This window comes from Mastomys coucha, unplaced genomic scaffold, assembly GCF_008632895.1.
Source record: "Mastomys coucha isolate ucsf_1 unplaced genomic scaffold, UCSF_Mcou_1 pScaffold16, whole genome shotgun sequence".
Taxonomy (NCBI): domain Eukaryota; kingdom Metazoa; phylum Chordata; class Mammalia; order Rodentia; family Muridae; genus Mastomys; species Mastomys coucha.
In genome coordinates, this window is record NW_022196898.1 from 86769234 (window position 1) to 86784409 (window position 15176).

A 15176-nucleotide genomic window follows, 5' to 3' on the forward strand; every position below is an offset into this window, starting at 1 on the left:
ATCTCAAATGGCTGAGAAGCATGTAAAGAAATGTTCAACATCCTTAGTCATCAGGGAAATGCTAATCAAAATAACCCTGTGGTTCTATCTCACACCACTCAGCATGGCTAAGATCAAAAAGCTCAGGTGACAGCACATCTGAATCTCCATGTGAATGTGGAGAAAGGAGAACACTCCTTCATTGCTGGTGGGATTGCAAACTGGTACAACCACTCTGAAATCAGTTTGGTGGTTCCTCAGAAAACTGGAAATAGTTCTACCAGAGGACTCAGCTATACCACTCTTGGGCATATACTCAAAAGATGCTCCAACACATAACAAGGAAATATTCTCCAACGCAAGGCCGCTGAGGCAGGAGTGGGTGCGTGGATGGGGGAGCATCCTCATAAAGGCAGGGGGATGGAGAAAGAGATAGGGGGGCTGTGCAGGGGAAACTGTGAAGGGGGATAATATTTGAAATGTTCATAGCAACCTCGTTTATAATAGCCAGAAGCTGGAAACAACACAGATGCCCCTTAACAGAGGAATGGATACAGAAAATTTGGTACATTTACACAATGGAGTACTACTCAGCAATTAAAAACAATGATTTCATGAAATTCTTAGGCAAATGGATGGAACTTGAAAATATCATCCTGAGTGAGATAACCTAATCACAAAAGAATACACATGCTATGTACTCACTGATAAGTGGATATTAGCCAGAAACAAGCCCAGAATACCCATAATACAACTCACAGACCATATGAAAACCAAGAAGAAAGAAGATCACACCAAAGTGTGGATGCTACAGTACTACTCATTAGGGGGAAGAGAATAATCTCTGGGAAGCAGAGGGAGAGAAGGATCTAGGTGGGAGAGTGGAGGGGACGGGGGAGGGGGGCAGTTCAGATATGTGAGGAGATGGGGGAGAAGTGCAGAAGGTCAGGGATTTGAAAGTAGGTGTGTAGCAGTGGGGAGGAGGAATTGGTGGCAGCCACTAGAAGAAAGTCTCAGATGCCAGGGACCCAAGAGGTTCTCAAGACCCAACAAGGAGGACATTAGCCAAAATACCCAACAAAGGGGAGATAAGCCCTGTAGAGACCATATCCGGTGGATAGGCATGGTTCCCCAGTTGAGGGATGGGGCCACCTTCCCTAAAAATATTAATCCAGAATTCTTCCTGTCAAAAGGAAGTGCAGGGACAAAGAGTGGAGCAGAAACTGAAGGAAAGGCCACGCAGAGACCTCCCCACCTAGGGATCCATCTTATCTGCTGACACCAAACCCAGGCACTATTGCTGATGCCAAGTGCTTAGTATAGCTGTCCCTAAGAGGCTCTGCCAGAGAAAGACTAATACAGATGCAGATATGCACAGCCAAACATTGTACTGAGTGTAGGGTGCCCAATGGAGAAGTAGGTCAAGGACTGTAGGAGCTCAAGGGGTTTCTAACCCCATAGGAAGAACAACAATATCAACCAATCAGACCTCCCAAAGCTCCCAGGGACTAAACCACCAACCAAAGAGTACACATGGAGAGACCCATGGCTTCAGCTAGATGTGTAGTAGAGGATTGCTTTATCAGGCACCACTGAGAGGGGATCCCTTTGGTCCTGTGGAGGCTTGATTACCAAGGGTAGGGGAACTCAAGGCTGCTGAGGCAGGAGTGGGTGAGTGGGTGGGGGAGCACCATCATAGAGGCAGGAAGAGGGAGGAAGGGATGGGGGCTTGCGGAGGGGAAACTTGGAAGGGGGATAACATTTGAAATGTAAATAAATAAACTAACCAAAAAAATGGAAAAAATAAAATTAGTTAGATTTCTATATACATTTATTGTTAAAAAGCATTTTTAAATCTTATCCATCATTAAATATTTTTGTTAAGTATACTTGGACTGCCAGACTGTTCACTGTTTAAATATTTGACAGTTTCTAATAGTTGTTTTGTACAATGTGGTAAACTGTATAAGTATCAGCTTTTAACCTTGTAACAACAAATGCCAATTACATAATTGAATTTTGGTTGATGAATAGAAATCAACTATATATATGGAATTATTTAAGGGATGCTTGCCTGTTATCATGGCTTGCTATTCAGATATTAATAATGAATCTCAACACATATATGGTTGTTGTCAATTCAGTGTCTCTCAACTCCACATTCATCTCCCAATACATGATTTTGAAACGGATCAATTCCTTTTAGCCTTCCTTTCTGTACTGAGCATGATGCTGAGCCTTCTCAGTAGATGACTTTGTGGGGACATTCAGTAGCCTTCCAGTTGATAAAGGCCTGTCAGTTGTGGGAGGGAGAGACATCTGTCTGTCTGTGGCTTTTTCAGCAAGAGTCAAACCCTACTGACCCACACTGGAAACATCCTATTTTTTTCCTGTTTCTGCCCTGCTTGTTTCTCATTGTTTTTCAGGATGAACACTTTGTTCTTCAAGGTTTTTGCATTTTCCTGACTCTTGTTTTCTCCACAAGTGCAAGACCCAACGCTGAGACCTCCAACCTTCCATTCTTTTTTCCCCCCTTCTATTTATTAGTCCTTGATCCACTTGGACTTGAGCTTTATTCAAGGAGATAGGATGGATCAATTTGCATTCTTCTACATGCTAACCTCCACTTAATCCAGTACCACTTGTTGAAAATGCTATGTTTTTTCCACTGGATGGTTTTAGCTCCTTTGTCAAAGATCAAGTTATCATAGGTAATGTGGGTTCATTTCTGGGTCTTCAATTCTATTCCATTGATCCTCTTTCTTTATTTACATGTCATATGATATCTCCTTTCCCAGTTTCCCCTCTGAAAAAAAGAAATAAAATGAAATAAAATAAAAATAAAGAAAAACAACAACAACAACAACAACAACAACATCATCATCTTTTGGCATGCCTGCATTCTCAATGACTCACAGGGATTGCTGGTGGCACTGTGTTCTCTGTGCCCTCTAGTGTCTCCTCATGGCCCTTGCACTCTCTCATCCCAGTTGTTTCCACTGTTCTGTGCCTGCCTAAATTGGTCTTTGGCCCCTTTAAGTATTTGGTCATGTTTTTCCTCTAGAAGGTTTCTCTTCACTTTGCAGCCAAGTGCTGGTCACCTCTGGATGGAAAACCAGCAAGACTGTTAGTCATCCACTAAACTGAATTTAAAATAGTCTAAACTTCAGTTTTTCAATGTTACCAGTATTCATCTGACTGTTTTTCTACTCTGTCCAGACTGGTTTTGAACTCAGTATTTCTTCTCTTGAGCCTCTTGAGTGAGGAGACTACAATTGTGAACCAGCAATACAGTTCTGAACCCCAGGTGATAGAGTTCACTTTAGGTTCATTAGGTTTAGACAAAATATAACTTTTATGAAGAAATGCTTTAAAATTACATTTTTATATATGCTATAACTACACAGAAATACAAATCACGTATTTATTCCCTTTAATTTGTAATTAAGTATATAAATATTGTAAAATCGAAACTCTAAGAGACGCTAGTTTATTATTGTTAAAAACGCTGTCACCTTTAATTGTTAGAGAGATCCATTTTAACATATTAAAGTAATTTTTCCTACTCAGTGAAATGTCTTTATTACAACAAATGGCAAAACCTTAAAACATCAATTAGGAAGAAGCAGCCTTGGCTCAAATGTTCCCAGGCTCAGTCGCTGTACCCTTCTGTGCCTCTGTAGGCATAGCCTTGGCTCAAATGTTCCCAGGCTCAGCCGCTGTACCCTTCTGTGCCTCTGTAGACATAGCCTTGGCTCAAATGTTCCCAGGCTCAGCAGCTGTACCCTTGTGTGCCTCTGTAGGCATAGCCTTGGCTCAAATGTTCCCAGGCTCAGCCGCTGTACCCTTCTGTGCCTCTGTAGGCATAGCCTTGGCTCAAATGTTCCCAGGCTCAGTCACTGTGTACCCTTCTGTGCCTCTGTAGGCATAGCCTTGGCTCAAATGTTCCCAGGCTCAGCCGCTGTACCCTTCTGTGCCTCTGTAGGCACAGACGGAAACCCTGGTGAGAGGCGAGCACTCTGTCTATCAGTTTAGTAGAAGAAAGAACAAACATAAGTGGACATGGAATAAACACTATAAAGTGATTCTCATGTTGTCAGCAACTGAGTTTAATTAGCTTTTCCATCATAAAATCACCAAACATATAAATTGAAACCTTTTTATTCATGAATTTCAGAAATGTACTTTAGTTACCTATGTTAATATTTTTAAATTTTAGATGATCATGTTTCCATTAATCCAGCTCATCTTTCCATTAATTGTTTTAGTTATACTATACTTAATATAATTATATTATAATTTAATTACATTTAATATATTATTGCAATTTACTAAATATGTAAGAAATTATAATACGCAATAAATTAAAATTGAATGTAACAAAATAGAAAAGGTAGAAACATGTTTATAATTTTTATGTCAATTAAAAATTAGATGTTACTAAATTTATTTGATTGATAAAAGCAAGTACCAAAAAACAAAAAAAACCCCCAAAATAAAAAAACCTAAGTCGTTCTTATTTTCCTGCTAAATTTTACGTAAAATTGTTGTGATTATTTGATTTACTTTTGATTTAAAACATTGTCTTATCTTGGAATCTGAACTCTCTAACTTTATAGTCCCTTTACTGTAGGGAGAGCCATTACCAAGATGGCTGTTTTGTGTAGTTTCACATTTGAAGCTGAAAGTTTACTCTCCATGTGCATATAGCAGAGCAGTTTACAATCTCCGGTGCCCTGTCAGCAATATTGCTTGAATGCAGAACAAGAAAATTAATTAGAGATTGTATTGATTATTTTTAAATATAGTTATTGGGGTATTAGTGAGGACGTTGCATACATTTGACTGATAAACAGTAGCAACCCCAAGAGCATGGTTTGTTACCATCACATGGTTGATCATAGCTGATAAGATCTGATGGCAGTACCATTCTCAGGACCACTGATGCTGCCAGCATTCAGTGCAACCAAAGTCATGTACAGCACTCAGAACCAAAGCTGGTGCTGGACATGAGGGTCCTGACATCCTTGCTCTACCCCTCAGGTTTACGCTCAGTCACACATTTCTCTCTTGACCTCCAGACTTCTGAACTGGTGTGTCCGTTAACTCTTTTATTGCATGGGCAATAGCCCTCACAAAAGCAACTCTACATTCATAAAACATGTTAACTCTTTTATTGCGTGGGCAATAGCCCTCACAAAAGCAACTCTGCATGCATAAAAGATGAAAAGGCACATGTGACTTCTTCAAAAGACTTTAATTTCTTACCACTATGTTTTTGAGAGCATAAGTATTTCTGTTTTGAGGACATTTGTTTCTCTGTTCTTTTACTGGGAGACTTCCTTCCTGCCCACCCTATTTTTCTTTTGAGACAGGGACTCAACATTTAGTATGGGATGTCTTCATATGGAACAGCAAATCCTCCTACCTCAGCCTCCCTGTGATGGGGTGCTAGGCACGTGTCCCCATGTCCAGGTTTTTTTTTTTTTTTTACCAGTTTTAGAACCCATAATACATTAAGCTAACAATAGAAATCCAGCTCAGCCTTGAAGCCAATTTGGAGTGAAGGATTTGCTACTTCTAGATGGAGATATAGTATCAATATATTATTAATTATCAACATTTCTTTTTTTTTTTTTGAATTTTTTTTGCTTTGTAATGAGAAGTCTTGGCTTATCAGATCATGGCCACCAGACAGCAGCAAGGTTTGAATTCTTTTGTTTTGTAATGAGAAGTCTTGGCTTATCAGATCATAGCCGCCAGACAACAGCAAGGTCACCAATCCAATGCTTCATGCCTCAGCTGATGGAAGCCTATCACAGGGAACACAGAGCGGTGGCCTCACTGTGTGCCAGCCAGTGTGTTTTCCTGTCACAAAACTACTAGAGCCTGGTTAGAAGTATTTTCTTGTAATTATCAATGCAGATTTAAAGATTGTTTATTGAAGATACGCTTTATTTCTATTTTAATTCTCCTATTATACTGTTAGTTGAAAGACAATGTAATATTGCCCCTTTGAAAGCTTTGAATTGAGAGTGGCTCACCCTGATGCTGGCATTAAATAAGATAGTTCAGGAATAATTGGAACATGTGACCACACTACTTCAATGTTTTTTATTTATCATTAGTTATGAGCTAACTATTATATAGAAGGAATCCAGCAAATCAAACAACAGGGACATGTTACAGAATTGGCACTTAAACACACTTACAAACTTTGAGTTGACATCCTTTCAATAGGGTCTGAGTCATCTCGTAAATCTTTTGGTTTTCTTTCTATAATGAATGATTATTTTATTGCTTCCTGAGCAATAAAATCTAAGAATAAGGTAAAATATTCACTGTCTTTACCTATATGGTAAACAAGTACACCATATAGGAAGCTGTATGCTATATTTTATTAATACTCAGGGTAGATGGAGGCTCTTATCTTCTTGTGTCAGCATTTGTGCTAAGTATAACATTCTATTGTTGATTGAAAGCACAATAGAAAGATTTAATATGTAAGCTTTGAATATCAGAGGTAAGAGATAGACTAACATTTATGTAAAAATAGATTACATTGTTACTTTATAGTTATATGATATTAAGAGTAATATCTTTTGATAATTTGATGATAATGGCTAAGGAAATTAAACTATTTCTTTAATATAAATACTTTTTAAATAAAATGGAGTTAGTAGCTTCCATTTCTTTCTCATTGCTATTGTCAAATTATGTTTTTCTCTTTATATTTTCCCCCATACATTTCAGCTGTATGTAGAAGTGAGTGTTCAAATTTGCTAAAGGTGTACATATATATACAGTAGCAGACTCCTAACAGTGGGAAAAACTCCCCGCTTGCCTGAAAGTACTTTTCCCTTGACCCCTCACTATACACATTCTCCTGCTTTCGCCCTTATCAGCCACTGTCAGCTCAGGTCTGAGTGTATTATTCTGTAAAGACTGCTCACTGGATGGTGGGGAACATGCCTTGTCTCAAAGGACAAAGTATCATATTTCCCTATGAGTACAGAGAATGATATACTGGACAGAGCAAAATATAGAAAGTGAGTAATTTTGCTACTGTAGGGTTAAAATAACTTTGGAAATATATATTTCTTCCAAAATGTATAGAAACAAATTCTGTCACTTTTAACACCTCCTCCCCCACCCCCCAAAAAATTGAAGCTAGAAACTATTGTGCTTGCTTTCCCGACACACTTAGTTTGGGCTGACTCAGCTTTGCTCTCCTCTTCATCTCCCTCTGCCTTCATGAGTGGCATTTGTCACCCGTGGGTTTTGCTGTTTGAATGGAGCACACTTAAGCCACACTTAGATGTAGAAATTACATGTAGGAATGCACTGGGTTCACCTAATACTCAGATGACCAAGCAAGCAAGCAAGCAAGCAAGCAAACAACAAACAACACCCCAACCCCAAATAAAGCAAAACCAAAGACAAATCCCAGTGGTGAACAGCGTATCAGTGACCCAGCGGGCTTCGTGGAAGATAGAAGCCTCAGTGAACAGTGCATCAGTGACCCAGCGGGCTTCGTGGAAGATGGAAGCCTCAAGATACTCCATGGCAGAAGAAAAGCTTTCCTCTCCTTCCAGTTAAGATTCATCTTGTTCTTATTAAATTATGGAACGGTTATCTTCTGGCTTTCTGTTCCCATTTTCCTACTGATTGGTTACCTTCAAAATGCCAGAGTTCTTAAACTTTGAACCTGGAAAGCCGCTGTACTTCTCATGTGTTAGTTAATCTGCCAGCACTGCAGCCACAAAGTGTTGTAAGCCTGGTTGTAAACCTCATTCAATAGAAACTTGCCACTCACTTCTGTAGTGAGGTTCCCAATGGAGTCATCAGAAGTCACCTCCCTCTGCTCTGCAAGGGGGATCTTTCCCCCTTGATTCCAGCCTCTGAGAGTCTGTCTGAGAGAGCAGAGCCCTCCCCCGATGGCCAGCTAGAGCACCTCGTCCTAAGAAAGGGGGGCAATGCATTTGTGGTGTAAGCTCAATTAGTAGATGAGCTGCTCGTGATTCAATTAACTTCATTGTGGGGAGGAGCCGCTTAAGAGGAAAAGCTGACAGAGTGTGATGGTGAGGGATAGACTTGAGTTGTAAGTTGGGGGGGGAGGTGTACACACTGCACGTGACGGGCCGCAGGCGGTAACTAGCATGTGCATTTACTCATATTTTCTAATGTGTCTTACTTGAAGTTTTTACTGCTTGGAGAGAAGTCCAAGGACTGCAAAATGGCTAGGTGAATATTGGCTGTGACTCATATGAAAGTATTGATTAGGTAAAATGTACTATCGTAGTTCGCTGACTTCATCATCCTCCGCCACTTGCTGATACAAAAAGAATATATTTTTACTGAAATGGAAATTTAACTAAGTCACGACTGCCAGAAAACCGGGTTGGCTGCCCACAGGCCTCCTGTCTCTTTGCCCAGACCCAACTCCCGGCACTGCAACAGATCACTGGCAAAAGCATCCGTTACCCATGCCTCCGTTACCCATGCCTCCGTTACCCACGCCTCCATTACCCACGCCTCCGTTACCCAAGCCCATATCTCCTGTGACCTCAGAGATCCTCGCCTACATTCTCTTCCCCAGCTTCTCTCTGAATCCCAGAATCCAACACCACCAGACAGGCCAGTAAAACAGGCAACAATACAGCCATCACACTCTCTGAAAGTCCAGAGAGGAAACAGAAACCAAGGAACAAAATATCCACCCCCAAAAGACAAACCCAGAAATCAGCACCTAGACCTAAAATCATTTCAAACCCAGGATGCCTAGAGGCCAGTATAAGAATGAAATTAATAACGCCCAGGACAAGGCATCTCTGCTAGAGCTCAGCTATTTTACCATAGCAGGCCATTAATATTCCCATGTAGTTGTAGGTCAAGAAAATGACCTTAAAACCAACTATATGAAGATGCTAGAGTCCCTTAAAGAGGAAATCAATAAATCTCATAGAGAAATCTATGAAAATAGAAATAAACTGTTGAAAGAAACAAGTGAAACTGTCAAGACTTGAAAATGGAAATAGAAGACACATTACTTGAGGGAATTCTGGAAATGAAAAAGTTTGGGAATTCAAACAGGAACCACAGAGTCAAGCTTCCTCAACAGAATAGAAGAGATGGAAGAGAGACTCTCAGGCATTGAACATACAATAGAAGAAATGGACACATCTGTCAAAGAAAAGGTTAGGTTAAATGTACATGTCTATAGAAAAAAATTCCAACCACAAACTATATTTCAAGTCAAATCTCTTTTGTACTTTGAATTTTTTAATGATTTGTGAGTAAGACATAGCAATATGACATGGTGGACTGTTTCCCAGAATTGATTCATTTATGTCCTTTAAAAAAGTAAGAGGGTTAGAAATATTTTTTACAGAGAAATGCAGGTATAAAAAGTGAAAATTTAGAAAGTCTGTCTTCTGGTTGGACATTTGTGGTGTTGACCAGCCAGGAGATGAATTAAAAATGGGTGATGTTTAAAAAGGCAAGATTTTTGTTCAGAAATGTGCCCAGTGCCATACTGTGAAGGCAAGCGTAAGACTGGATCAAATATCCATGGTCTCCGTGCGGAAGACAGGTCAGGCTGCTGGATTCTCTTACACAGATGCCAACAAGAACAAAAGCATCACTGGGGGAGAGGATGCCCTGGTGGATCCCAAAGAGTAACATCCCTGGAACAAAAATGATCTTCGCTGGAACTAAGAAGAAGGAAGAAAGGGCAGACCGAAGAGCTTATCTTAAAAAGGCGACCAATGAGTAACCTCACTGCCTTATTTATAACAGAACAAATGTCTCAAGGCTTTTAATGTATACCATAATTTAATTCATACATGAAATTCAGATCATGAATGGCTAACAATGTTTTTGTTAGACAGCCCTGATTTAAGTAAAACTGTCGTGGTAAAGTGGATATGTTTTTATTTATTTATTTATTTATTTTTAGTTTTTTGAGACAGGGTTTCTCTGTATAGCTCTGGCTGTCCTGGAACTCACTCTGTAGACCAGGCTGGCCTACATATCTCAGAAATCTGCCTGCCTCTGCCTCTCAAGGGATGCGCCACCACTGCCCAGTGATTTTTTTTTTTTTTAGTTTCTTTTTATTAGATATTTTCTTTATTTACATGTCATATGATTTCTCGTTTCCCAGTTTCCCCTCCAAAAAACAAAGAAACAAACAAAAACAACAAGAACAAGAACAAACCCACCCTCTCCCACTTATTGGCCCTGGCATTCCCATACACTGGGGCACAGAACCTTCACAGGGCCAAGGGCCTCTCCTCCCATTGATGATCGACTTTGCAATCCTCTACTATACACATGCTGCCAGAACAATCGGTCCCACCATGTTCTTTTTTAAAGGAACAATTGTCTGTACACGTGCTACCACTGCTTTCACTTTCTCAAGTTAAGATTGGACTTAATTAGTAATGTTTCACTCTCCATAAAAATGGGAGTGTAGCCTCAAACCTATTAAATAGTTTCATACTTAGATTTATATAACTGGGTATGTGAATATGTTTAAATACTTGGAAAATTCTTTCAGTGACTCAGAAACAAAAAGACTCCCCTTTGTTTCATTTTGTGTTCCCTGGCCTCTTACAGGCAATGGCTAAACACCAGGAAGCAGCTATCTATTCTTGACAATGCTGTTATAATTAGAATTCCCTATATCAAGGATACTGCCTTTTACCACTGAAAGGCACTTACTGTGGTTTATGTATGATATCATATAAAGAGTATTTAACACTTAAAATAAGGTGGAAATTTTAGAAAATGGACAGGCTGAGGAGAAAATGCGAATGAGAAAATATTTCCAGAATAGAAAAAGCCACATGGAAGCCCAGGAGAAATTCCAGATTTGAAAGGCTAGTTCATGTCATAGTGGTACTTTCCATCATGTGAATCTTAGCCAGGTGTCAAACTTTAGACCGTGTTTACTAAAAATTGAAAATTAAATACTGAATGAAGATATGAATTCTTAAAATATGATTAAATTAGTTTGTCTTCAGAAGAGGATCTTTTAAAAATTCAATATAATCTGTCTTGCCATCTCCGCACACAAATTTAATGAGTCCTCCACCCATGTTTTTATGTAACCATGGGCCTGAGACTGTTTATTAAAGTATGGTAGGCTTATCATTGGGTTCACAATGAAAAATAATTAATGTTTTCCATCAGATTCTAACCACAGAATCCATCAGTAGTTGGTTGTATATTGAGGAAGAGTAGGTTCCAATAAATGCGTCCTGGATCCATGACTAGCTCTTAGCAAGCCTAGTCTTTGGGAGCTCTTGTTCAGACAGTCCAGCTGCTGTGGGAGTGTGTTCTCAATGGTTATATTGTGTAGAAGAGGAACGGTCATGTCTCTTCTGCTTTCTCCTGGCTATTGCATTCTTTCTGCTCCCCATGCCTTCCACAGGGTGGGACAAATGCCCTGTTCAGTGTTAGATGCTCTCTCATCACCTTTTCTCTGCACCTTGAGCATCCACAAGCCACAACTGCTTCTCGTTGCAAAGAGAAACTTCTCTGTAGGGTGAGAGTAGCATTTGCCTATGGGTATAAACATTGATATTTAGAATACAGTTCAGAGCCATGTCAATTTGTCTAAAAACTGAATTAACCATAGGGGTGGTGACCTCATAGTCATGTATTATAGCCCCAATCATATGTAATGTAGAATGGATCTCAGACCTAGCCTGAGGGCTGCTGGTTACCCCTGATTTTATTTTTTTGGACAGTTTTATTCATGTTAGAATTATCGGAGAAGATGGAGCTCAGTTGAGAAAATACCTCGATCAATTTGCCTTTAGGAAAGTCTGAAGTGGCATTTTTAATTACTAGTTGATAATGGTGGATCCAACCAATTATGGACAGTGCCACCCCTGGGAAAGTGGTCCTGGTTGGTATAAGAAAGTGAGCTGAGTAAGTCTTGCAAAGCAAGCAGTAAGGAGGCCTTACTTATGACTTCTTCCTTAGTTCCTGACTCAAGTTCTAGCCTTGAATTCCTGCCCTGACTTTCTTCAATGATACACGATGGAAGTGCAAGTCAAACAAAGCCTTTCCTCAACAAATTGCTTTTGGTTATAGTTTTATCTCCGCAATGAAAACCCTCACTAAGCTCTTATATTAGTCATGTCATTGTCACACCAGTGGGCACATCTTGATCTAGAGGATGGCACTACAGTTTGTAGAGATCATAGTTGGGTAAGGCTTATGCCCCAGGAATCGTCATAGCATTTTCCAGCATTGTAAAATCAAACTACCAGGAAGGAAGACTGCAATTCAGTTTGAGTTAGATTTCATTATGTCTTTGTAATCTGGTTCTGGTGAGCAACTAAGAGGAATAGGAGGACCCTGTATCATGTGAGAGACCTATAGAGGTATCCAACACCTGGCAGTGGAATTTTGTCTAATAAACAATGGCTTCGAGAAGTATTACTGAGTCATGCAGGATATCTCCACTTTAACTTTTAGTTTTTAAATTTATTGTTTTAGTAGCCAACATCAAACTAAATGGAGGGAAACTTGAAGCAATCCCATTAAATCAGGAACTAGGCAAGGCTGCCCACTCTCTCCTCTCCCTACCTATTAAATATTGTACTTGAAGTCCTAGCCAGAGCAATTACACAACAAAAGGAGATCAAAGGGATACAAATTGGAAGGAAAGAGTCAATTATCACTATTTGCTGATGATATGATAGTATACTTAAGTAACCCCAAAAATTCTACCAGAGAGCTCCTAAACCTGATAAACAACTTCAGCAAAGTAGCTAGATATAAAATTAACTCAAGCAAATCAGTGGCCTTTCTCTACACAAAGGATAAACAGACTGAGAAAGAAATTAGGGAGACAACACCCTTCACAGTAGTCACAAATACTATAAAATACGTTGGTATGACTAATAAGCAAGTAAAATATCTGTATGACAAGAACTTCAAGTCTCTGAAGAAGGAAATTGAAGAAGATCTCAGAAGATGGAAAGATCTCCCATGCTCATGGATTGGCAGGATTGATATAATAAAAATGGCCATCTTGCCAAAAGCAATCTACAGATTGAATGCAATCCCTATCAAAATTCCAACTCAATTCTTCACAGACTTGGAAAGAGAAATTTGCAAATTCATCTGGAAGAACAAAAAACCTAGGATAGCAAAAACTATTCTCAACAATAAAAGAACCTCTGTTGGATTCACCATCCCGGACCTTAAGCTGTACTACAGAGCCATTGTGATAAAACTACATGGTATTGGTACAGTGACAGGCAGATGAATCAATGAAGTAGAATTGAAGACCCAGAAATAAACCCACACACCTATGGTCACTTGAACTTTGACAAAGGAGCTTAATCTATCCAGTGGAAGAAAGCCAGCATTTTCAACAAATGGTGCTGGCTCAACTGGCAGTTAGCATGTAGAAGAATGCAAATCGATCCACTCCTATTTCCTTGTACAAAGCTCAAGACCAAGTGGATCAAGGACCTTCACATAAAACCAGATACACTGAAACTGGTAGAAAAGAAAGTGGGGAAGAGCCTGGAACACATAGGCACAGGGGAAAATTTCCTGAACAGAACACCAATAGCTCATATTCTAAGATCAAGAATTGACAAATGGGACCTCATAAAATTACAAAGCTTCTGTAAGGCAAAAGACACTGTCAATAAGACAAAACAGCAACCAACAGATTGGGAAAAGATCTTTACCAATCCTGTATCCATCAGAGGGCTACTATCCAATGTATACAAAGAACTCAAGAAGTTAGAATCCAGAGAATGAAATAGCCCTATTAAAAACTGGGGTACAGAGCTAAACAAAGAATTCTCAACTGACAAATTCTGAATGGCTGAGAAGCACCTAAAGAAATGTTCAACACCCTTAGTCATCAGGGAAATGCGAATTAAAACAACCCTGAGATTCCACCTCACACCAGTGAATGGCTAAGATAAAAAACTCACGTAACAGCAGATGCTGATGAGATTGTGGTGAAAGAGGAACATTTCTTCATTGCTGGTGGGATTACAACCTGGTACAACCACTCTGGAAATCAGTTTGGTGGTTCCACAAGGAAACTGGACATATTACTACCAGAGGACCCAGCTGTACCACTCCTGGGCATATACCCAGAAGCTCCAACATGTAATATGGACACATGCTCCACTATGTTTATAGCAGCCTTATTTATAATAGCCAGATGCTGGAAAGAACCCAGATGTCCCTCAACAGAGGAATGGGTACAGAAAATGTGGTACATCTACATAATGGAGTACTACTCAGCTATTAAAAACAATGAATTTATGAAATTCTTAGGGAAATGGATGGATCTGGAGAATATCATCCTGAGTAAAGTAACCCAATCACAAAAGAACACACATGGTATATACTCTCTGATAAGTGGATATTAGCCCAGAAGCTTGGAACACCCAAAATACAACCCACAAACCACAAGAAACTTAAGAAGACCAAAATGTGGATGCTTTTTTCTCCTAGAAGGGGGAACAAAATATCCATCTAAGGAGTTGCAGAGACAAACTATGGAGCAGAGACTGAAAGAAGGACAATCCAGAGACTGCTCCACCTGGGAATCCTTTCCATGTTCAATTATCAAACCCAGACACTATTGTGGATATCAGCAAGTGCTGGCTAACAGGAGGCTGATATAGCTGTCTCCTGAGAGTCTCTGACAATGCCCAGCTAATACAGAAGTAGAGGCTCACAGCCATCCATTGGACTGAGCATAGGGTTCCCAATGAAGGAGCTAGAGAAAGGACCCAAGGAGCTGAAGGGTTTACAGCCCCTTAGGACAAACAATATGAACTAATATCTTCAGAGCTCCCAGGTAATAAACCATCAACCAAAGAGCACACATGGTGGGATTCATGGCTCTAGCAGCAGAGGATGGTCTAGTTGGTCATCAATGGGAGGAGAGATCCTTGATCCTGTGGAGGTTTGTGCCCCAGTGTAGGGGCAGGGGGGAGAGGGGAGGAAACAGGATTGGTTTTTTTATTTTTGTTTTTATTTTTGATATTTTTTTCAGAGGGGTAACCAGGAGAAGAGATATCATTTGAAATGTAAATAAAGAAAATATCTAATAGAAAATTGAAGGAAACCGGCCCACAGTTTCACTTCATTCCGTGGGTGATTCACGAACAGGGGAACTCGAGATTCTGTAAGATAAGCGGGTA

General features: G+C 39.8%; 1 protein-coding gene and 1 pseudogene across 3 annotated transcripts in view; both read left to right on the plus strand.

Moving 5' to 3' along the window:
* Positions 1-15176, plus strand: part of Stpg2 (sperm tail PG-rich repeat containing 2) — a 430378-nt gene that overhangs the window by 225275 nt on the left and 189927 nt on the right. The window lies entirely within an intron of this gene.
* Positions 9460-9910, plus strand: LOC116093856 (annotated as a pseudogene).